The sequence below is a fragment of the Callospermophilus lateralis genome, chromosome 18 (genome assembly GCF_048772815.1).
Source record: "Callospermophilus lateralis isolate mCalLat2 chromosome 18, mCalLat2.hap1, whole genome shotgun sequence".
Classification (NCBI taxonomy): Eukaryota; Metazoa; Chordata; class Mammalia; order Rodentia; family Sciuridae; genus Callospermophilus; species Callospermophilus lateralis.
The window spans coordinates 22,577,385-22,601,613 of NC_135322.1; the positions used below are offsets into that span (position 1 = coordinate 22,577,385).

Sequence of the window (24,229 nt, forward strand, 5' to 3'; positions counted from 1 at the left end):
ATTTTACTTGGCAACTCTAGCCCAAGGTCACAACCAGACGAATATTAATTGGCAGTGTCAGGACTTAAATCTGCTCTGATGTGGTGGTTGTGCTGGTTTTGTGCTGAATTTCCTGCTCAATTGGTCACTGAACTACACCTCAGGGTGACTCCTCCTTGTCAAACTGGGGCTGTGGTATCAAAAATACCAATTTGTCATTCTTGTTAACTGAGAACGTGGTGGGAATACAGAAATGAGGACTCAGATCTCAACATGGTGTAGAGCCACCCATCAAAAGCTGTTGGAAATTTGGTGGAGGAGAAGTGACCTGCATGTTCTTCTGCACCACCCATGAGAGCACTTCCTGCTGCTGGGAGCTTCAAGGAGGAATCTCTTCGACACAGGCCTCCGGGCCCGATGTGTCAGCCGTGGGGAAAATGGCGTCTGTCACTGCTGGGGTAACGGGAGCCTGTGTTCCACTGACTGTGCTGTTTCTGTCTAACCCCGTTTGAGTCACCTCTCCCTTACCAGCTTGCACATCCTGCCCGAGTGCATAAACCTATTATTCCTTTGCTATCTTTTCTTTCAAACCACTCCAAACACCAGCAAATAAACTGTGTGTCAGTTTGGAGCACAAACAACATTTGTTTCTCCTTGTCTTGGTGGTCTCACCTCTTGCAGTTTTGATAGCATCTGCAAAAGATAAAATTCATACTCAAGCATCTTTAGAGCTTCTCTCGCATTCTCTCTGATCTGTGGCTCCTTGCAGCTTAGGGAATTACACCCCACTGTTCACATTTTCAACCAGTTAAGCAGGAGTTTTCCTCTGAAAGCTTGGACCCAGTAAGTGACTGTGTATATTTAAAGATCTTAATTAAGGGGCTATCAATCAGAATGCCTGGCTTTGATGCTCTTGATTTTGACTCTTTAGTTCACAACATGTTTTGAAATATGACATTTGGATGCAAGGCTCTCAAAGACTTTTACTTGTAAAAAATAAGTTGGGGGAGGTGGTAGAATTCATATTAAGGCAATAAACAGAGATGAATTCCAAACTTAATGACATACAGACATTGGAGAAAACAGACCTCCCTTTTGATTAGAGCAGAAGGAGGAGGTAGGGAGTGAGGAAAAAGGGGAAGATTTTGGTTTCTCTGTTTGAGTATACTATTGGGAGAAAGGAAACATTCAAGGAGGTAAGGTATATGCCACACACCCTAAAAATAACTTGCTTTCATTAATTCAACTACCACATATGTACCTTTGAGAAATTGATTTGTAAAAAAATTAAATTTGGAAACCATCAAGTAGGGTTCCATTCGTTTAACAAAAATTTGAGAAAAATACAGATTCCTGTTTAGTTCTATTAGGCATTAGGTTGCATAATTTCTACAATTCCAAGGTAATGCAAAACAGTTCAGGCTATAAATTTAGTTTTTATTAACCTAATTATCTAAAAATGAAATGAACCCACTTTTAAATGTGATGTTTACCTAGGGAAGTGTTATTAATTTTTGATTTAAGCCAGAAGTTTTGATAGTTCATTTCAGTTCAAAACTTACCTTCACAGTTTGTTCTTTTCTTTTCTCTTTTGGTACTGGGGATTGGACCCAGCACACTTAACCACTCACTGTATCCCTTCTTATTTTTTATTTTGACACAGGGTCTCACCAAGTTGCTGAGGTTGGCTTTGAACTTGTGATCCTTCTGCTTCAGACTCCTGAGTTGCTGGGATTACAGGCTTGCAGCACCATGCCCGGCTCGCTCCTTTCTTTCTTGATCTTGAGACCTACAAATATGCAAGACGGTGGTAGGTCCTTTTCTTTTTCCATCTCCCAGGGCACTGTTGACAAATAACAAGGATTCTTTTTTTTTTTTTTTTTCTTATTTTACTAATGAATAATGCACAACTTGTTATCAGTCTCCTTGTTTTAAAGCACTTTTAATAAGCGAATCTGTTTAATTGATTCTACTTGATTCCACAGTCACTGAGCTGGAAATGGGACAAAAGGAGTGAATTCATGATAAAACCCAACTGCACGGATGAATCTTTGAGATGTTCTGCTGAGCAAATGAAGACAGATAGGAAGCAGTGTGTTCTGCCTCGGCCCAATGACATGAGGTTTGACAACAGCCAACACTGTTCAGTCAGAAGGACTGCTGGTTGCCTCAGGTGGGCGTGAGGATATTGACTGCAAGGAGCACAATGCGGCTTTCTGGGGTGATACCATGATGACAGTTGTGGTATGAGTATAACACAATGGAACTAAGTGCCATCTGGGCCCAGGAGGAGACTAACTAACCAGTGTTGCTTTAAATGGTGGGAAGTCAAGAAGAGCTACTGTGAAACATGAGCTAAACTGTGCACCGAAGGGTAATTTAGATGGAGGAACAGCCTGGGTGTGTTCCATCATCAGACGTTTATCCCGTATTTACTATGTCCCAAGCCCTGAGGATAGAGACACTAATAGAGAGGAGCAGCCACTGGTCAGAAGGAGTTTACCACCCAATGGAGGAGAAGAACCAGCATGAAGGAAGCACCACTCTAATGTCACAGAATGAGCAAAGGAATGGAGGAATGGACATCCTCAGTGTTCAAAGGCAGAGAGTGATGGGGAGGGTGGTGACCAGGGGAGGGTGAGGCGGCCAAGTCTTGAAGGAGTTTATGTGCTGGACTGAGAGGACAAGACTCTATCTGAAAGCCAGGGAGGAGGGCAATTTCCTCACTGGGGAGAAGATAGGGGAGTGACATGCTCAGAACCTTATCTTAGAAAAATTATCTCAAAGTTTCCAACCTGGGCCATATGATTGGTTGCAGTCACATCCCCTGTCAGCAGGAGGTAGGGAGGATTGAACAGGAGGAGTAGCCAGGAGACTGATACAGGATGACAAATCGGTTACTTAGGCTGAGCGGTGTGGGTGTTTGTGTGTGGTGACTTGATAAACAAAATGTGATGTGGCCATTTGACAGAATACTATTTAACAACTATGTCATAAAAGGTGAATTTTTGATACATACTACGACATGGATGAACTTTGAAAACACCATGCAAATGAAAGGAGCCAGTTACAAATGACCGTTTATTGTACAATTCTGTTTACATGACATGTTCAGTATTGGAAAATCTACAGACAGAATGCACAGTAGTGGTTGTCTAGGCTGGATGAGGGGAGGGAGAATGAGGTGGTGACTGCTAATGGGCACATGATTTCTTATTGGGATGATGTAAATGTTTTAAAATTTGATCACGGTGATGGTTGCCCCACTGTATTTTATAACGTAAATAAATGAATGATATGGAATCTAAACCGTATCTTAATAAAGGTATTTAAAAAGCAAATTGGATCTTTTTGTAGCACTTAAAATTATATTTCACAAAGAAAATCTGGATACTCAGCTTATCTTTAAGGAAGAGAGTCTTAATCTATTTTGTATTGTATCTCAGAATACTTGAGACTCAATAATTTATAAAGAATGGAGATTTATTTGGCTCATGGTTCTGGAGGCTGGGAATTCCAAAAGTATGGCCCTGGCAACTGGTGAAGGTCTTTGCAGTGCATTATCCCATGGTAGAAGCTGGAAGGAGTAAAGAGGGTGAAATCGAGAGAGGGCTAATCTAGCTTTTTAAACAAATCCACTTTCTTGATAACTAACACACTTCTGTGATAATGACTAAACCATGCACAGCCATCATGACCTAATATTAGGGCCATCTCCCAACACTGTTGCCTGGGGATTAACTCTCTGTGAACTTTGGGGGATACCTTCAAACCACAGTGGAATAAGAAAAAGGAGGGAGGGGACAAAGAGGGGGGTGTCTAGCAACTCTGGCAACTGTACATGAAGATCCCTACTGGAATACCATCAGTGGAGCTGGGTGATGACCTAATTCATGACAATCTCCTCCCCACACATCATGACTGGTCCTTGAGGTTGTTTGAACTTGTGATTCCCTAATTTAGACAAGCATAGAAAACAAAATGTTCAAATCCACATTTTTGTCCTTCTATGGACACCTAGGACAGCTGCTTTGAACAAAACAAACACCATCCTTGAGCTTACAGACAAAGTAAAATAGAACCAGAATTGATGGAAGTTTATTTTTGTAAAAAAGTTCCTGACTTAGCTATTTGAACAGCTATCCTACATTCCAAGAACTGGAGCTATTATCTTGCGGCTTACTGGTCTCTTCACGCACCAGCCTGCCTGTTTTAACCCTGACAAGGTACATCTGAGTGAGGATTTGGAATGCACAGAGGATTTGCTCCACCTTCTTCTCAGGAGGAAATAGAGATAAGGAAGTAGTTCTTAACTGCAGTTCTGTGAATACACAAGAACCCCATTATCAGCCCCCTATGGGTAGGGAATAAAAGGAAAGTGGCCTTAGCTAAGAAAAGAAGTCCAAGAAGATTGCTCACTAAGTCCTTCCTTCAATAGAACTTTCCTGAATCTCTACTATGTGCTAGTGGTGACTTTTAGACCCAATTTGGAGCCTAACCATGATATGTAGTAAGTTTGTCTTCCTGCTACCCAGGAGCACACAAATCTCTCTCCTGCCCTCCTTCCTCCCTCTTCCCTCCCTCCCTCCCTCCCTCCCTTCCTTCCTTCCTTCCCTCTTTCCCAAGTAGAACTAAATGAAATGTCGTGTGAATTTATCTATTAATTTATTTATATTTTACTGTTATTTATTTTTCAATTGACAATACTTATGTATGGAATAATGTTAAGATATATGTATACATGGTAGGATGATGAAATCAAGCTAATTAACTGTCATCTCCATACTTATCACCTTGTTTCTGTAACAGAACATTCAAGATCTGCTCTCAGCAGTTTTTGAGTATACATACTATAATCGCCATATCGTACAATGGATCTCCTGAATGTTTCCCTCCTGTCTAGATTAAATTTTGTGTCCTTTGATTAACATCTATCCCAAATCCTTATCTCCTACCTTTCTCCACCCCACATCAGCCCTTGGTAATCACCATTCTACTCTCTGCTTCCAGTAGTTCCACTGTTTTTTTTTGGATTCCACATATAATTGATTATTTCTGTGCCTGGCTTATATCCCTTAGCCTATGACCTCCAGGTTCAATCATGTTGTCACAAGTGACAGGATTTTCTTCTTTCATTTTTTTAAGGTAGAAATAGTATTCCATGGTGTATACATACCACATTTTCATCATCTGTCTATTTGTTGATGAACACTTAGGTGGATTCCATACCTTGGCTCTTATGAATAATGCTGCGATGAGTATAACAATGCAGATATCTCCTGGACACTACTTTCATTTTCTTTGGCTATACCTACAAGTGGAATTGTTGGATCATAAGGCAATTTTAATTGTAATTTTTAAGAGAAACTCCACAAAGTTTTTTATGATGTCTATACTGATTTATATTCCTACCAACAGTGTTTCCTTTTCTGTACATTATGTACAACATTTGTTACCTCTTACAATTTTTCCACAATTTTATTGATGCATTAAACTTATATATAATTGTGGGTTTTGTTGTTACATATCAGTCCATGCACACAATAGAACAATATGATTTGGCCAATTTGGCTTACCTCTTGCATTTTTGATAATAGTCATTTTAACAGATGATATCTCATTGTGGACTTAACTTGCATTTCTCTGATGATTAGTGATGTTGATCACCTTTTCACATACTTGTTGGCCATATATACCGTGTCTGTTGAGGAATGACTTTTTGGGTTCTTTGTCCATTTTTAAATCAAACTATTTGTTTCCTTGCTGTTGATTTATTTGAACTTCTTACATTTTATGGATATGAACCCATCATTAGACAGATGACTTAAAAATATTTTCTTGAGGGAAAGGGGAAATACTGGGGAATGATATTGACCAAATTATACTATGTGCATGTACCAAAATGTAGCAACAAATCCTACCATTATATACAACTATAATTTATCAATAAAAATATGAAAAAGAAAATATTTTCTCCTATTCTGTAGGATGTCTTTTCATTCTACAGATTATTTACTTTGCTGTGCACAAGCTTTTTATTTTGATGAATGCCGTTTGCTTGCTTTTGCTTTTGTTGTATTTATTTTTGGGATCAAACTCAAATAATCTTTGCTAAGACAGATGTCAAAGAACTTCTTTCCTATGTTTACATCTAGGAGTTTCATAGTTTAGATCTTACATGTGAGTCTTTCATTGATTCTGAATTGATCTTAAAATTTTAAAAACAAATTTAACATTTAAAAATTATTATTATACACTGACTTAACAATGGCTCCAATTGTATTCATTATTGCAAATGACAAATACTCTTCTTTTTAAATGTTGACTAGTATTCTACTGCATGAAAGACCTCCTTTTGTTTATCCATGCATCTGTTGATGGACACATATTGTTTTCACAGCTTGGTGACTGAATAGTGATGCAATAAACACAAGAGACAGACATCTTTTCACAGACTGATTTCAAATCTTTAGAATAAATACCCAGAAGGGAGATTGCTAAATCATATGGTAGCTCTCTTTTAAGTTTTTAAAGGAATTGTCTTACAGTTTTCTATAATGGTGGTACTAATTTATAGTCTCATAAATAGTGAATAAGGGTTCTCTTTCCTCTCTATCCTCACCAAAACTTGTTAAACTAATCTTTGTTTCTTGGCAGGGTGGGTACCAGGGATTGAACTCAGAGGCATTTGACCATTGAGCCACATCCCCATCCCTTTTTATTTTTTTATTTAGAGACAGGGTCTCACTGAATTGTGGAGCACCTACCTCTCTTTTGCTGAGGCTGGCTTTGAACTCATGATCCTACTGCCTCAGCCTCCTGAGCTGCTGGGATTACAGGTGTGCACCACCACAACTCAGCTATAACTCATCTTTGATAATAGTCATTCTTAAAGATGTGAAATGATGATTTTTGGTTTCAATTTGCATTTCTGCAATGACTAGCAATGTGATAATTTTTTTTTTTCAAATATCTGTTAACTATTTATATGTCTTCTGTTGAGAAATGTCTATTCAGGTCCCTTGTCTACTTTTAAATTGGATTATTTACTTTCTTGTTTTGAGTTGAGTTCCTTATATATTTTGAATATAACCCCGTTGTTGGATATGTAACCTAGAAGTATTTTCTCTCAATCTTAGTAAGTCTCTTTACACCATTGTTTCTTTGTTGTGCATAATCTTTTCAGTTTTATGCAATCCCATTTACCATTTACTTACTTTTGCCTATTTTGTCTATGCTTTTGGGGTCAGATTAAAAAAATAAATCATTGCCCCGACACCAATGGCAGTAGTTTTTTCTATTAAACTTTCTTTTATAGTTGTATAGTTCCAGGTCTTAAATATTTAATACATATTGAGTGGAGTTTTGTATATGGTGTGAGATAGGGTTCAATTTCATTCTTCTGCATGTAAATACTCAGTTTTCCCAACACCATTTGTTAAAGAGACTATCCCTTAATAGGGTTAAAGGGATTATCCTTTAATCTACTATCCTTGAAGAGACTATCCTTTTGAAAAGATTTTCGTCAAACTCTTTTTCTGAATCAAATCAGATGATTGTATGGTTTTTGTTCCTCCTTCTGTTAATATGATGGATTACATGCATTAATTTGCATATATCGAACCATCCATGCATTGCAGGGATAAATTCTACTTGGATGATCCTTTTATTGTGTTGTTGAATTTGGTTTGTTGAGGATTTTTGCATCTTTGTTCAATAATATTAGCTTATAATTTTCTTTTCTTCTTATGTCCTTGTTTGGCTTTGGTTTCAAGGTTATGCTGATCTTATAAATAGAGTTTGGAAGTATTCCTTTTCAATTTTTTGGGGAGAAGTTTGAGGATATTAGTTTTTTATGTTTGGTAAAATTCAAACATGAAGTTATCAGATCCTGGGCTTTTCTTTGATGGGTGACCTTACTACAAACTCCTTATTCATTGGTTTGTTCAGATTTTCTATTTCTTCATGATTCTATTTTGGTAGATTGCCTGTGTCTAAGAATCTGTTTCTTCTAGGTTATTCAATTTGTTGGCATAAAATGTTTCAAAGTAGTCTCCTATGATGTTTTTTATTCCTTTGGTATCAGTTGTAATATCTTTCATTATTGATTTTATTTGGGCCTTCTATTTTTCTTAGTCAAGCTAAAGGTTTATCAGTTTTGTTTGTCTTATCATAAGGCCAACTCTTATTTTTATTTCTCTTTTGTATTTTTTTTTTGTCTCTATATCATGTTTTCCCTGTGATTTTTATTAAGTTCTTCCAACTGCTAACTTTGGGCTTAGTGTTTTCTTCTACTACCTTAAAGAGTAATGTTAAGTTGTTTTTATGAAATTATGAATTCTTTTCTGGCATAGGCATTTATTGCTATAAATATCTCTCTTAGAACTGCTTTTTCTCTATCCAATAAATTTTGGCATGTTTTGTTTCCATTTTCATGTATCTGAAGATATTTTCTAATTTCCCTTTTTATTTGTTCATTGACCCCATTGACTGTTCAGGAGCATGTGGTTTAGTTTTCAACTATTTATGAATTTTCCAAAATTTCACTTGTTATTGATTTCTGGTTTCATACCACAATGCTTAGAAAAGATACTTGGTATGACTTCAGTTCTCTTTTAAACTTTCTAAGGCTTGTTTCATGTACCAACAGGTAGTCTGTCCTGGAGAATGTTCTGTGTGTCCTTGAGAAGAACATGTATTCTGGTGTTTTTGGGTGAAATGGTCTCTGTATATCTATTAAATGCATTTGGTTTAAAGTGTTGTTCAAATCCAATGTTTCCTCTTTAATTATGTATCTGGGTAATCTGTCCATTGTTGAAAGTGGGGTATTGAACTCCCTTACATTATTGTATTGCTCTCTTGTGCTCTCTCTCAAGATTTTTCAATATTTGTTTTACATATTTAGATGCACATGTATTTACAATTTTTGTATCTTCTTGATGAATTGACCCCTTTATCATTTATACACTGTCCTTACCTCTTTTAAAAGTGTTTGACCTAAAATTGATTTTGTCTGATATCAATGTACCTTTGGTTTCCATTTATGTAGAATACCTTTTTTAAATCCCTTCTCTTTAGTCTATATATGTCCTTAAAAGTGAGGTGAATCTCTAAAAGGCAATACAGACTTAGGTCTCATTTTCTATCCACTCAGACACCCTGTCTTCTTAATGAAGAACTAATCAATTTACATTTAAGGTAATTATCAATAGGCAAGGACTTATTGCTGCCATTTTGTCAGTTGTTGGTTGTTTTGTAGCTGCTTTGTTTATTTCTTCCTTTATTGGGTCTTCCGCTGTGGTTTGATGGTTTATGTAGTGGTATGCTTTAAATCATTTCTATTTTTGTTTTGTGCATCTGCTAAAGATTTTTGCCTTGTGATTACTGTGAGACTTATATGGAACATCCTTTACTTACTTTATTTCAGGCTTAAAAACTTAACTTTGCTTGCACACAGCTCAACACTTACTTTCCCCTACGTTTTGAATTTCTGATGTTGGAAGTTGCATTAATTTTTAATGTATATCCCTTGACAATTATTTTAGCTGTAGTTATTAATAGTTTTGTCTTTTAACCATTGTAGGAATAAGGGAGCTTTACACACCATCATTACAGTCCTAGCATTTTCTGAGTATGAGTCAGTTTTACTTATTCTTTATTAAGTTTTGTGCCTTCCTGTGTATTATGTTATTAATTAGCAGGGTTCAGCTTAAAGAACTCCCTTTAGCAATTCCTGGGAGGCAAGTCAACTCCCTTAGCACTTGTTTGTTGGGGAAGTTTTTATTTCTCCTTCATTTCTGAAGGGCAGCTTTGCTATGCAAAGTATTCTTCATTGGCAATTTTTTCCTTCAGCCCTTTGAATGTATCATCCCACCTTCTCCCGACCTGCAGAATTTCTGCTGAGAAATCCACTGATGGTCACATTGGTACTCTTTGTTTCTGATGTATTTCTTGTCTCTTGCTGCTTTGAGATTTTTTTTTTCTTTGTCTATGATTTTTGATAGTTTGATTGTTATGTGTCTTGGTGAACTCCTCTTTTGGTTGATTTTATTGGAGTCCTCTGCACTTTCTATACTTGGATTTTAGAATGTATCCCCAGATTTTAGCCATGACTTTTAAAAATACCTTTTCCAGTCTTTTTTTCCCTTCTCTTCTCCTTCCTATTATGCAAATGTTTGATCTCTCGATAGTGTCTCATAATTCCTGTAGGTTTTTGTTGGTGTTTGCCTGTTTTAACATGTTGATACATCAGCCTGCTGTCTTTGGGACTTCAAAGTTTCTGATGCCTTTGGCCTTCAGCAGTTGGATTATAATGTGTCTTGATGAGAGTCACTTTTGAGTTTATTTTATTTGGAGTTTGTTGAGATTATTTGGAAGTTGTAAGACTTTAATGGGCTCCAGAGTCCAAAATTGTTGCTCCAGACAGATTCTGTCAATGCAATTGCTGTCCAAGTGGGAAGATGTATTTCTGGTGCTTTCTATTTTAGCATTTCTAGAATCCTTCTATATGGTTCTTTTTGTATGCTATAGAATTTTACATACCAGAAATTTTTTGAGGTTTTTGCATCTCTATTCATAAGAAATTTCAGTCTATAGTTTTCTTGTTATGTCTTTGTCTAGTTTTTGTACAAGAGAATACTGTCTTCATAGAAAAAATTCAGAAGTGTTCCTGATCCTTTTCCCTTTTTGGGAGAGTTTGTGAAAAATTGGTATTAATTTTTTTTTAATATTTGACAGAAATCACCTCTAAATCTACTGGGTCCTATGCTTCATTTGGTGGCAAGTTTATGTATTTATTTATTACTTGAATATCTTAGCTTGTTAGAGGCATACTAGATTTTCTATTCTTTCACAAGTCAATTTTGGTAGTTTGAGTATTTCTAAAAAATTGTCAATTTCATCCAAGTTATCTAATTCATTTGCATATAGTTGTTTTAGGTATGTCTTAATTTCTCCTTCCTGTTGAAGGATAATTTTGGTGGATATAGAATTCTCAACTGGCAGGTTCCCCCCCCCCCCATACTTTGAACCTGTCGTCTTGTGGCCTTCTGATGAAAAATCAGCTGTCAACTATATTGAGAATCCTTTGTACAACATGAGTCACTTTTCTTTTGCTATTTTCAAAATTTTTTTCTTTATCTTTGTCTTTTGACAAGTGCCTTATGATGTGCTTAGGATCTGATCTATCTGAGTTGATTCTATTTGGAGTTCATTGAGCTTCTCATATGTATACATTAATGTTTTCTATCAAATTTAGGAAGATGTTGTTCATATTTTTCAGTTATCTCTTCTGTCCCTTTATCTCTTTCCACTCTGAGATTCCCATTATGCACAAGATGGTATTCCTGTTAGTATCTATCCCTCAGGGCTCTTTGGCTGTTGTATTTCATTCCCACCCCCCCTTTCTTTTCCTCAGATTAGGTAATCTCTATTGAAGGCTGATTTTTCTTTAGCATTCTAAATTCTGTCTTACATATCAGTTGTTGTACTTTTTTCTTAAATAGCTCTAAATTATATCTTTGTTATTTATGCACATATATGATATAATGTATAAATAAGTTAAAAATAATAAAGGAAGAAATAGATTTCTGTTAAGTAGCAAAAATCCTACCTAACAGATTATTAAAAAATTAATTTTATGTTTTTGATTAACACATAAATTTGTATATATTTATGAAGTATAATGTGATGCTTTCATTTTGTGTACATTGGATAATAATCAACTCAGGGTAATTAACATATTGTTTTAAACTTTTGTCATTTCTTTAGGGTAAATACATTCAAAATCTTTTCTGTAACTGTTTTGAGATGTACACAGCATTACTGTTAACTATATTCACCCTTCTATGCCATGAAACACTAGAGCCTATTCTTCCTATCTAACTGTACCATTGTACTCATTGACCAACCTTTCCCCATTTCCTTTCTCTCTACTCTCCCAAGTCTCCGGTAGTCACTGTCCTACTTTCAATTCCTACAGCATTAACTCCTTTAGATTTCACATATGAGTGAGCTCATGCAGTATTTGTCTTTCTGTTCCTGAATTTCTTTAGAAAACAATGACCTCCAGGTCTATCTATGTTGCTGCGAATTATAAGATTCCACGCTTTTTATGACTGAATAATATTCCATTGTTCATCTACACCACACTTTCTTTATTCCTTCATCCACTGATGATCATATAGGTTGATTCCATATTCTGGCTACTGTGACTAAAGCTGCAATAAACATGGGAGTGCAGGTGTCTCTTTAGCATGTTGATTTTATTTCATCTGGTATATATCCAGGAGTGGGAATGCTCGACCACATAGTAGTTATTTTTAGCTTTTTTTTTTTTTTTTTTTTTAAGGAACCTCCATGTTGTTTTCCATAATGGCTATAGTAATTTGCCTTCCTACATGTGAGTTCCCTTCTCTCTGCATTCTTTCCAGCACTTGTTATTTTTTGTCTTTGTGCTTTTAAATATTTTATTTGATTAATTTTATCATTTCTATCTCCTTATTTATATTATCTATTTTTAAGACATCATTCTCAGACTTTCCTTTGTGTTTAAACATAGTTTTATTTAACTACTCTGAATATTTAACATAGCTGTCTTAAAATATTTGTCTTAAGTCCTATATCTAGGCTTCCTCAGGGATAGTTTCTTTTGATTACTTTTTTTTCCTGTATATTGGCCAACTTTCTTACTTCTTTGTATGTATCGTAATTTTTTCCTTGAATACTGAATAATATAATATATACTATGTACATACTATGTATATATAATCTGTATACATATATAATATGCATACATATATAATACATGTATATGTATTATATGTATTATATATACTATGAATATATATATATATATATACTATAATATATACTATAATAATACAATATATCTTATATTTTGTAAATAAGATTCTCTACTTTCCAAGATTTGTTTTTGTTGCTGTTTGTTGAAGTTGTTGCTTTTTTTTAGTGAATTTTTCTTACTGAAATCTGTAGAGTCTGTATTCTCACTGTGTGTGGCTACTGAAATCTCAGCCCACTGAGCTTTGTGATCTGAAAATGATCCTTAAACTTCTGAGACCAGTAAAACTTCCAGTCTGTGCCAAGGAATTCTATGCCCTCAGCACTCAGCCAGGCAAATGACAAGTGTTCCTTCGCTTCCTGCTTCTGCAAAGCCTCATGATTGGCTAGAAGTACGAGTTAGCCCCTCTCAAGTCCTTCTTGAGAACATGCATGTGTGTTTTTCAGGAATATGTCAGAGCTTTTCAAATCCCCTAGGGCCATCTCACTCCCCTCTCCTCACATTGCTGTTTTAAGCTTTATGATTAATCTGTCTTTTGCCCTAATTCTTATCCATCACTTCAGAGAGCTGCAAAACACTTGTCTCTAAATTGTTTTCAACAAATATCCCCAGGGGATAAGTCTTTTCACACAGAGCAAGCTTCAAGTCAGGTCAAATGCAGACAGCTACACAAGTGGATTCTTTCCGAGAACCTTCACACAGGTCAAACATTGACTACATGAGGAAATGAGGCTTTGAAAGAGTTCCAGTTCTCTTTTTCTTCCTCCTGCCAGGCTGCACTGGGTACGTGGGCTAAGATTTTTTTTTCCAGGTTACCACTGAGCTGGAGAGTAGGGTATGGGAATAAGGTAAGTAAAAAATGCCATAAAATTTGCTATTCTTGCTGAGATTCTGCCAGTTTTCATGAATAAATACTCCCTAGGTTCCTGCAACTTCTTGGTTAATTTCCAGAGCTCTGAACAAGTTGACTTGGATTTTTTTTCACTCTTTTTATAGAGGAGAAAATTCTTGGAGGTTTTTACTCTACCATTGTTGGTGACATCATTTTGGCAATGGGTTTTAAGGAGAAAAATGAGGCAAGGAAAAGGGATGGAGAGTGTCAAGGGGTATTTTTTTATAGAGAAGAAATATTTGAAAAAGGCCTGAAGGTTGCTGAAGTTATGAGCCAAGCAGATGCGTCTGGGAAAGTGGTTTAGATGCATGTGCCAAGACCCCAAGGAAAGGCCCTGTCTGAGGTGTCAGAGGGACAAATGAGGAGGCCAGTGAGTGTGATGTGCTTTATTGCTCGCTCTTTCTGGCCCTTAACTCTGGGCCTGATATCTTGTGGGCATCTGTGGAACATGTGGACTCTGAAACATAAGACTCAGTCACAGAATTGGCCAATGCCAGCTTGGATATAAATGACTCAGAAATCTGCAGAGCAAGCCTGGGATGGGCCAAAGAAGGAAAGGAAGGCTTCCTGGAGGAGGTGAGGATATAAACTTGAAGACTGTTCTCCAAATCATTCCTGCTTCTGCAAAACCTCATGGTTGGCTAGAAGTAAGAGTTAGCCCCTCTCAAGTCCTTCTTAAGAACATGCTCAGCCCTGGGCATGTATGTGGCCTTCAGTTTTCCAGGAATATGTCAAAGCTTTTCAAATCCCCTAAGACCATCTCACTCAGCATGTATGTTAGGGGAAGAATCAATACCCATTTTTTTAAATTGGTGCATTCTAGTACAGACTGATAAAATATCTCTCCCAATCCTTAATTTTGAAGAACTATCTAATGATCAAATATTTGGTCTTCTTGCTGACCTCTGGGAGTCCAAAGTCTCCTCCAAAAGGTCACGAGGTTTACCTTCCTGCCTCCTTATGCTTGCTTACATCCCATTTTCAATTTCTTATTATACACTGGGTGAACGTCCTGGTACTAAACTTACACTGACAAGGCCTTTCCTGAAGAGTTCACATTGGTTGGAGCTGCACAAGGTAAAAGAATTCTCCATGGCTAAGGCAATAATAGGGCATGAAACCGTGGCACAAGTCAGGTAGGCTTGCCAAGCCGTATGGCAGCTCAGGATAAATTTCAGCTTGAACTTGGGTCTTCTAGCTTGCAAAGATGTGCTCTCTTTGCCCTAGAGGGATAATCTTCAAAGATGAATTTATTTCAGGAAAAATTAATCCCCAAACTGCAAGCATCCCGAGATTTGTAATGACTTTCAAACATGCAACCACATCACAGGGTGCAGTGCTGAAGGGCAGTGTGGGTTGGACTTTCCTTCTCAGACACTGCAGCTGCCTTGTGGCCTCGAGACCCAACACCAGGGCTTCATTTGATCTTGATGGCAGCTCTTCGCCTTCTCCCTCTTTTCATCTGTCCTTCTTCCCTTCCTCATCCTCCTTCCTCTTCATTCCTTCTTCCCGATCCTCTTCTTTCTCCTCATCTCGCTCTTTCTTCTCTTGATGGAGGCCTGGTCTTTGGAGAACAGGACGGAGGAGCTCTCTGACCCTGAATCAGAACCCGGTGCTTCTCCCATCAATGCAACCCTATCTGTAGAAGGTGCTGTCAGGAAAAAAAAAAAAAAAAAAGAAGAAGAAGAAGAAGAAAATTCCCTTTCCTTTGGCATTGGGTAGACACGCAGTGCAGCTTCACATGTGTACTTAACTCACACTTGGAGTGGGTGGGCAGGGGGTGGGTGGGGAGAAAGGGAGGGAGAGAAGCCATAAGGTGAGCAGTGTAAAGAGAGTTAGAGGTTTCCCTGCGGCTTATGCTCAGCCTGGGCAGACCCCAGAGTGGGATGGAATGAAACCTCCTATCCCCTCCTCCCAGCCCTCTCGCTGGCTGAGCAGAGGGTGACTCTTGAATTTGAATCTTTGTGTTTTCTGTATAAAGTGACTTCTGAATACCAACCAACATTCTTGTGCTTCACAGAAGTACCCTGTATTTATATATATATGTATTTCAAAGGACATGGTGACATCAATTTTCACCTTCTGTGATGACTTTAGCATCTAACTGCCATTTAAGATATAGCTCTTTGGAAATTATTTGACTCAATCTTGGACCCTGAGACCTGCCCTCTTATTATCCATGTGAACAAAGAAATAACCTATAACATATCTGAAATAATAGTGGAGGAGAGGGAGGAGAGAGAGAAAAGAAGAACGAAGTTAGGAGGAGGAGAAGGTGGCGGGGGTGGGGGGATGAGGAGGAGGCAGCTAATTTATCCAGATCTTCCCCACCTCCATGTTCTCCTTTGCTTTTTTTCCCTCCCTAGAGGCAAATAAAGCTGAACATAATGCACGAATGATTGCCAATTGGTAGTATTATTTAAATTTAAGAATTTTTTTGGTCATTAATCCTGTAAATGTGTCTATTCTTAGATGGCTGCAATTACCAATTTGCTGCTTGTCATAATAGTCATTAGGAGCAGAAAATATTATCTAATCACTTACGGGGAAAAAAAAAAAAATCTGGGAACTTTAGTGCTTTTCCCTATAGTGTTAGGACCAAGTGTGGTCTGAGCTTAAGTGCCTATCAGGACCTGAGGTGGCTCAGGGCTCTGTTTGTGGGGGAGCCATGAAGGGATTAGCAGTAAATAGTTACAATAATTAAACTCATTTTTAAATGACATGGCTTTTTCGTGGGCAGAATTAGAGGGTGAGATGGGATCAGAGCTTTCCAAATAAGGAAAACAAGAACAAGTAGAGCTTACACATGTAAAGCTAAATTTGCTATAAAGAACTTTCCTTTATGTCAAGATAATATTCTGGTGATGAGTGATAATAGGGAGCAACTTAAAAAATATTGGATTAGCAGAGTAGAAGTAGTGAGCAACTTGATGCCAGTCCATAATTTACTTCAGTGCTCTCTGGCCGCTCTTGTCCCTGATGTGGGTCCTAGGCAAACATTTCTGTAGTACTCTTGAACTTTCATGTATTTAAAAGTGATTTGTTTGCTGGGGTCATGACTTTATTCCACATTGTCCTTCAAGGGGATTTGTATTCACCCTTCAAGACTCAGAGGTCGCTTTCTTCAAGAAGCCTGTCCTGGAACTTTACCCAGATTCACTCCTACCATGGTGTCTGTTTCTTCTATGTTGTTGTGGCTCTGGGTGCATATTTATTGTGTCACCTGAGATCTTGTGCTGTAATTTTCTTTTGCATTTCTGTTTCTCCCATAAGATAAGGGTATCTCGAATAGGGTGGGGTAACAATCTTTTTATTCCTCTTCATTGAATCCCCAGGTATTAGCACTGGGCCTGATATATAAGAGTCCTGTCAATCAGGGCTCAGTTGAAGACACTTGGAAGACTCAAATCTGGGTTATATGAAGAGATTTTAATAGGGAATGTTTTCAAAGGTGTAGGGAAACCACAGCAATAGGGTAAGGACCTGCATCTAGAAAGAACAGTTCTCCATAATCATCAGCTCCACATCTGGAGTGGGGGCAGGGAGGATGGTGTGGAGAGCGCAGCTGGCAGGAACTGAGACCCTCAAGGGATTCAGCCAGATGATGAACAGGGAGAGAATCAGGGATTTCCCTTCCTCACTTTAGTCTACAGCAGGGACTTCCCCCTGGTTGGAACACAGTCCTTGAGGTATCTGGGAAAGAATAAAGCCAAGTTTTCAATTTCTATCAGCCCTGTGCTTCTTCAAAATGCAACTTTTTTCAGACCTGGGCTATATGAGTCATTGTATTACACTAATCAGTTAATTCCATTTTACAGATGAAAAATCAGAGACTCAGACATGTTAAGAATCTTGCCCAAGATTTCACGTTTTGTGGTAAAACAAACCAAGCTGGCTTATGTAGAAATAAAAATGTATATGCTTTGATGACATGAAAAAGAAATTTCAAAAACATAAGAGTTCAATTACAAAGTGAAAAGTATTAACATTTTAAATTCTGATAGTGCCAAACAGATCTTCCTGTCAGTCAAGATAAGACAAATAATGTGGCAATGAGTACCCCAAATCATTTCCCTGTTTTAAAATAACAAAGCCAGCCTACTTTCTCCCTCCCTCCCTCCCTCCCTCCCTCCCTTCCTTCCTTCCTTCCTTTCTTCCTTCTTCCTCTCTCTCTCTTTCTTTCTTTCCTTTTAGGCACAGATAGATTTATTTAGGAAAGGAGACACATTCAAGGGAGGATGTGGGAAACAGCAAGATCAAGAAACAACCACAAAGAATTATTCCTTGATTTGCTTCATGTCCATCATGGATTCTGGGGATTCTGTTCTACATTGTCCTCTGTTATCCAGGAGGACAATTCACCCACAATAGAGAGCAATTATGGTCACCACAGCACAGAGATCATAAAAGAAAATGTGTTAAATCACACACTGGTCCTTAAACTTTCTGCCCAGAGGTGATACCTTCATATTTGATTGCTCTAAGCAAGCGACATGGGGACATATGGGTGCAATCATTCCATGTGCGCAGAAGAGAAAGCATCTCTTGTGATTACTGTCTTCTGCAGCGACCACAGCAATTCACCTGGACCCTAAATTTGTGCCTAATCTGCAGAGACAGGTGGGCTAGATGTGGTGCTCTCAGAAACCCTCCTCTCTCCGTTGAAGTATTCATTTCTTTGATGTTCGACTGCGTTTCTGCTGACCCAGGGCAGGGAACTAGACTGTGCTGGGTGCTGAGGACCCAGGTGCTGCCTGAGGCACATGTGTGATGCTGGTCTCAAGAGATCTGCCAACTAGCGCCATGAACTTTGCTAAAAGTCTGATGCTAAGAGTCTTTGCTTCAGTCATTCTGCATCCTGCTGTTTGAAATGGTATTAAGGTTCTGATCTGTTTTATAATTTTTTTCTTTCTAAGGACAATTTGTTGTTTTTGCTGACATTTAAAGAAAGGAGTACAGATTTTATCTGGGAAATCCTCTTATAAACATGTCCCTGGATCTGAACATTTGCCCAAATGGGGCTTCCCTTCTCTCTAGAGATGCTGCAGGAGTAGGATTTGGGGCTACAGTTCAGCAGTGGGTCCAGGAAAAAGGGATCCATTCACCTGAAGGAGGGTTTGATAGTAGTGACAGAGTCAAGGCAGGATGCATTGATTTGTTTGTGTCCATGCAGGGACTTGAGGACAAGCAGTGCATGTGGTTTCGATTAATATTTTTTGTCCCCAGTGGCGTATTGAGGTCCAGCAGTTCTGGCTTCCTTGTCACAGAACAAGGCAGGCAGCAATGGTATATTCTGCCCTTAATTTGCAGAGCTTGTAAAATTCAGGAAACAAGAATTGACCACAACATCCAATATTACCTCGGGACAGCATGTAAATTATATCCCAGTGTTCCTCTTCATCTCCGAAGATCTTTGCTGGAAGGACTAGGTGATTCAGCAGAGCTGGCTGCTGGCTACCAGTTACAACAGAGAGTTGCAGGAACAATGCAGCCAACTGTGGTTACTGGCCTGGAAATTAGCAGAAGTCACTGCCTCTCCAGGTGGCTAATGGTGTGCAGGTGTAGGGTGACAGGAGAAGCCCCTGTTCAAATTGGGAGCACTTATTGGGTTATTTGTTTTTATTTTTGGCTCAAAATCAGCATGACCTATAAACTTTCAAAAAGGCATCAAAGCAGGAAAAATGCAATATTCCTACACAGAGTTAGATGAACTGTGGGTGAAACCCAGCTTGCAGAGACAGTGTTTTGGTGCTCACAAAGTGTTTCTTTTAAACAGTGGCTGTCAAACAAACAAAACAAAAAATAATCCATCAGAGATTTCCATAAAAATAAGCACTCCTTTTTCCTACTAAAAGTATTAATTTCTTTGTCAGTATTGAGCCTTAGTTCCACATGACAGCCTTCTCCTAGAGCTCAGTGGCCATTCACCCCCCAGATGAGGCGTACGTAGGCACTCAAACATTTGCCTCAATCTCCACTCCTCCCTATTGCTTCACACCTTGCCATCTCCACTCATTTATGGGACCACCTAATCCTGTAGGCATTTGAATATTTGTCTTCTATCATAAGCATTGATATAAATTTAAGATAATTTGGGGAAAAAAACTTCATGAGATTAATTAATTGCAGTCATTTGGCACAGAGCCCAAAGGAGACCACAAAACCTCATGAATAAGAATCTCACTACTTGACTGAACTTTGATTTTTCTGGTAGTGGTCAAGGGTCAAGGCTTAGAAGTCATTTCATGGCTCCTCTGGCAACACAATGCCTAGCTCATCCTATTAGTTCAGAAATGGGTGGGGAAGCTACATTCTTTTTGCCTTACAGATAAAGAAACTAAGGCTCAGAGGTTAAGTTACTCATTCCAGGGCACTCAGCAAGGAAGTGAGAATTGTTTGTGGATCTCTGGGTCCAGGCTTCTCTTTCCATCATAAACAGTCCAAATCTGTGCTGTTCTTTATTTAAGAATTTTTCTTTAAAATTGAATATACACACAAAGGAATTGGTTTGTATTCATTATAATGGAAACTTGCATAATTGGTGGTGAATTGGTAAATTTAAATGTATTGAATATATTGGTATACACAATCCTCTAACCTTTTATTGTCTCTTTCCTCTTCTTCCCCACCCCAAGAAGAGAATGAGGTGGGGGAGGGAGAGAGAGGGAGGGAGGGAGGGAGAGAGAGAAAGAGAGAGAGAGAGAGAATATCCTAGTAGCTGGCAAAGTCCCTCTGGGGGAAACATAGCTTATTATAGATGGAAGGTAAGTTATTTCCGGCATGTTTGGAATCTTTGAAGGGAGTCTTTCTCTATAGGTCTTCAGATATGCCCTCTTATTGCACTAGTAAAGAGAGATAAAGTGGGATGTCACTATGTATCATGCTTACCTTTGAGTACATTGTAGGTATGAAGGAAAGGCCAGGTGGTCTGGAGAGAGTTTCATTCCCTAAAAAGAGCTTATATTCTGTGATCTTCACCTACTATCTCCATGTTGGGGGCAGGGAGAAAGAGAGAATGAGAGAAAGGTGGAGGTTTGGAAGCATAATTTTAAGTCATGTGTGCACAACTGCTATGACAGATATTGGACTGGGTGCTGTAGTCAAGGTAGAGAAGGGAGATATGGGGTCTCAGACGGGGGACCAAGATGCACAGAGGAAGACCCAGACTTTCTGGTAGCAGGTCAGAGGATAGAGAAGCTGGAAAGTATGCCGTGGAAGTAAAAGGATCTATGTATCCTAGAAATTTAGAGTAAAACAAACCAACAACAACAGGAGCAAATGCCTGAAAAGGGTCTTTCTCAAAATATTTTTTCTGCATTTGATAGAAACCAAGCTTGAGACAGTGCAATCAAACAAGGAGATTTCATTGGTTCACATTCTTGGAAAGCCCAGTATGCATGGCATGGGGGAAGCTGGGTGCGAAAACTCAAGCAGAGCTACCAGGATTGCCTATTGGTTCTGCTTTCATTCATGTTCTCAGTTATCATGGTGTCCTTCAGCAAGCAGTCTCACAGGAAATGTGCTTCCTCTTCTAATGTCTCCTAAACTCTGAGAGCCGGAGCCTACTGCCTCTCATGGCAGTGGGTCATCTGTATTCCAATAATTAATAATTTCAACAATTATCCCAATAAATCAAGTTCATTGGGTGCCAACCTCCCCTTTCCTTTTTGGTGTAAAAATGAAAATGATCAAGTATTTAATTGTACCCTGGAAAGAATATTATCCTTTATTGAGTCTTTGCAATGGCATCCTAAGGCTATGGCTGCTGTGCTCAGATGGGATAAAAGTTTTCTCTTACTGCTAATATTGGAAATGTTTCTTTCCCATGACTTCCAAAAACTCTATTTGAGGTAGGTCTATGCACCACCTTGAGGGAGTAGGACAGGAAAGATTCCATACCCCCTTTCCCTGCCAATAATCTTTGGATAGGTCTGTGGAACCTCTTTCTTAGCAGTGTGATTTTAGATATGTTCCTTAATCACTCTGAGCTTTGGTCTCCTTGTTTGTGAAATGAGAATAACCATGATGTCTAACTTATAGGGTTGTAGCAATAGTTAGAACAATGTTCAGCCTGTAGTTAGGGATTGGCAAATGATAATCATGTTTATTCTGCCATTAAAAAAATATGGGGCCAGGTATGGTGGCATGTGCCTGTAAACCTAGCGGCCTCTGAGGCTGAGATAGGAGGATTGCAGGTTCAAAGCCAGCCTCAGCAACTTAGCAAGGCTCTAAGCAACTCAGTGAAACCCTGTCTCAAAATAAAAAATAAAAAGGGCTGGGGATGTGGCTCAATTGTTAAAGCACCCTGCTTGTGTACACACACACACACACACACACACACACACACACACACACACATATACAAACATATATACATACTTGGTGCAGGGATGTTCCAGCTGAGTGATGCTTAGACTTAGAAAAAGGAACCCAGCTGAGCCTAGAAGTTCCTAATTAAGATATGCCCCCTCCAGTTTGGCTCCAGTTTCCCAGAGACTCTTGGATTAAGCGTGATTTCACACTCTGGCACCCTCACTGCCTCTAGACCATGGACAGAGCTGTCTTGGGTGCTGAAGCAGGCAATCCTCTGGAGTGCAGGACACAAACGTGAGCCAAGCATTTGCCTTCTTTGAGACATTTTGCTAGGAGCTGGGCTTTATTGTGAGCCCAGCTGAGTGACCCTGCTGTGCTAAGTCAGCAGAAAAGTACAACATGCCTGCCAGGCTCTTAGCCACGAAGGCTTGACTCTCAGAGGAAGCTGAGAGAAAGGTGTCTACCCCTCCTGAACATGAGGTCTGTGGCTCTGGGGTCCATGGTCTCCACCTGGAGTAATGTTATTTATCCCTGTGCTTGGGGCTGAGGCTAAGGTTAAACTCTCCCAGATTTAGTGGTGCACAGGTTCCTTAGATAACTGCAGAAATCCCAGGAGGAGCCTGAGTAAACGTGAATTTTCTGTGCTTTTTATTTCTCCATTGCTGGGTCCTGCAGCTAGTCTGCCTCATTTTTTTTCAATTTTGCACCATCGTCCCATCCTCTGTCCTCTGAGATGCACCCTACAGTGTCTGCTCCCTGCAATGAATGATGGCTCCTCAGGATGACAAAGGATCCCTCTGTCAATGCTCTCCCAGCTTCCCTGTGCCCCTGGCCCCAGCCCCCAAAGACTGAACTCCAGGTGGTGCCTCCAGAGTAATTCCCTGAGGACCCCTCCCTGGGAGCTCTTCCTTTTTGATCTCTTACTGTATGGAGTTCAGCTGTGTGAAGGGCACCATGGAAGGAGCTGTGAGGAGGAGGGCCGGTCCTGCCATCCAAGCACTGCCAGGCTCACCAGCTACCAGCAGTGAGTGAGGAAGTTCACCAGTGAATTTGCATTGAATTTGAATATGTATTTGCATCTATTTTGCCAAGTCTGTGAAGTTGAATCCCCAGGCAGTTTTCAAACTCCACATTTCAGGGCTGTCACCCTTAAGATCGCAATTTCCTTTTTCTCTTTGCCTTCTCACACACTGATGTTGACTCTGAGATTACCATCATGAAAACTAAGCAGGAAAGGGAGAGGAAGGGAGACTGCCAAGAGGGCGTGGGAGGAAGGAGAAAGAGGGTCATAGTTGTGACTACCCAGATTGGGGTTCAGCTTGGGGAAACCACTCCATTCCCTTAGGACCAAGGCATGGAGCTTCATGGTACCATTATATACGAGTATTTACTGTGTGCTGAGCCCTGTCCTGGGGAAAGAAGTACACACAGCCTTCAGGCTGCTGATGGTCTGGTGGGAGGAACACACTTTTGCCTGGATGAAGCTGGCTGGGTCTGTATTGGACCCAGCAGAGTACAAAGGTGGAAGGAAGTGATTAGTTTCCCCTGGCTGGGAGGTGGATAGAGTAAAAAGTCTTCCTAGAGGAGTTGATGCTTGATGTGTGCCTTGATATTCAGAGGGTGTCCTCTAGGCATGCACTCAAGGGAAGAGAATAGGCAAAATCCTCACAAGAGTACCTTTTGTGTGGGGTGGAATGCGTAAGAATGAGGTTAAGGAAAAAGCAATGACAGACAAGGACAGATCTTGAAAAGCCTAGAAGAGGCCCTCTGAAGAGTTGTAGATTTAAAGAAGAGATGAGGAGCCATTGAAAGGGTTAAGTAGGTGTTATGGTTTAGATGTGGACATATGAGACAATGCAAGAAGGTTCAGAGGAGAAATGATTGGGTTATAGCCTGAACCTAATCAGTGAATTAGTCCCTGATGGGATTAACTAAGTCCTAACTGGAGGCAGGTGGGGTGTGGCTGGAGGAAGTGGTTCACAGGGGGTGTGGCTATGGGGTATATATTTGTATCTGATAGTGAAGTCTCTCTGCTTTCTGACCATCATGTGAGCTGCTTCCTTCCACATCACTATTCTGCTATGATGTCCTGCCTCACTCTAGCTCTAAGGAAAGGAGCCTGCTGTCTGTGGATTGAGACCTCTAAAACCATGAGCCCCCAGATAAACCCTTCCTCCTCTACAGTTGGTCTTTTAGTTACAACAGTGAAAAAGCTGACTAAAACAGAGGTAGGTGTGTGCTGT

General features: G+C 39.3%; 1 protein-coding gene across 1 annotated transcript in view; it reads left to right on the forward strand.

Moving 5' to 3' along the window:
• The window catches only part of LOC143383840 (uncharacterized), a 144,565-nt gene extending 141,957 nt beyond the window's left edge, over window positions 1–2,608 (forward strand). The window contains exons 7-8 of the mRNA XM_076838791.2: window positions 1,643–1,789; window positions 1,965–2,608. The gene's annotated coding sequence lies outside the window, so the exon portion shown is untranslated. The remainder of the gene's footprint in view (window positions 1–1,642; window positions 1,790–1,964) is intronic.
• Window positions 2,609–24,229: the final 21,621 nt, after the last annotated feature.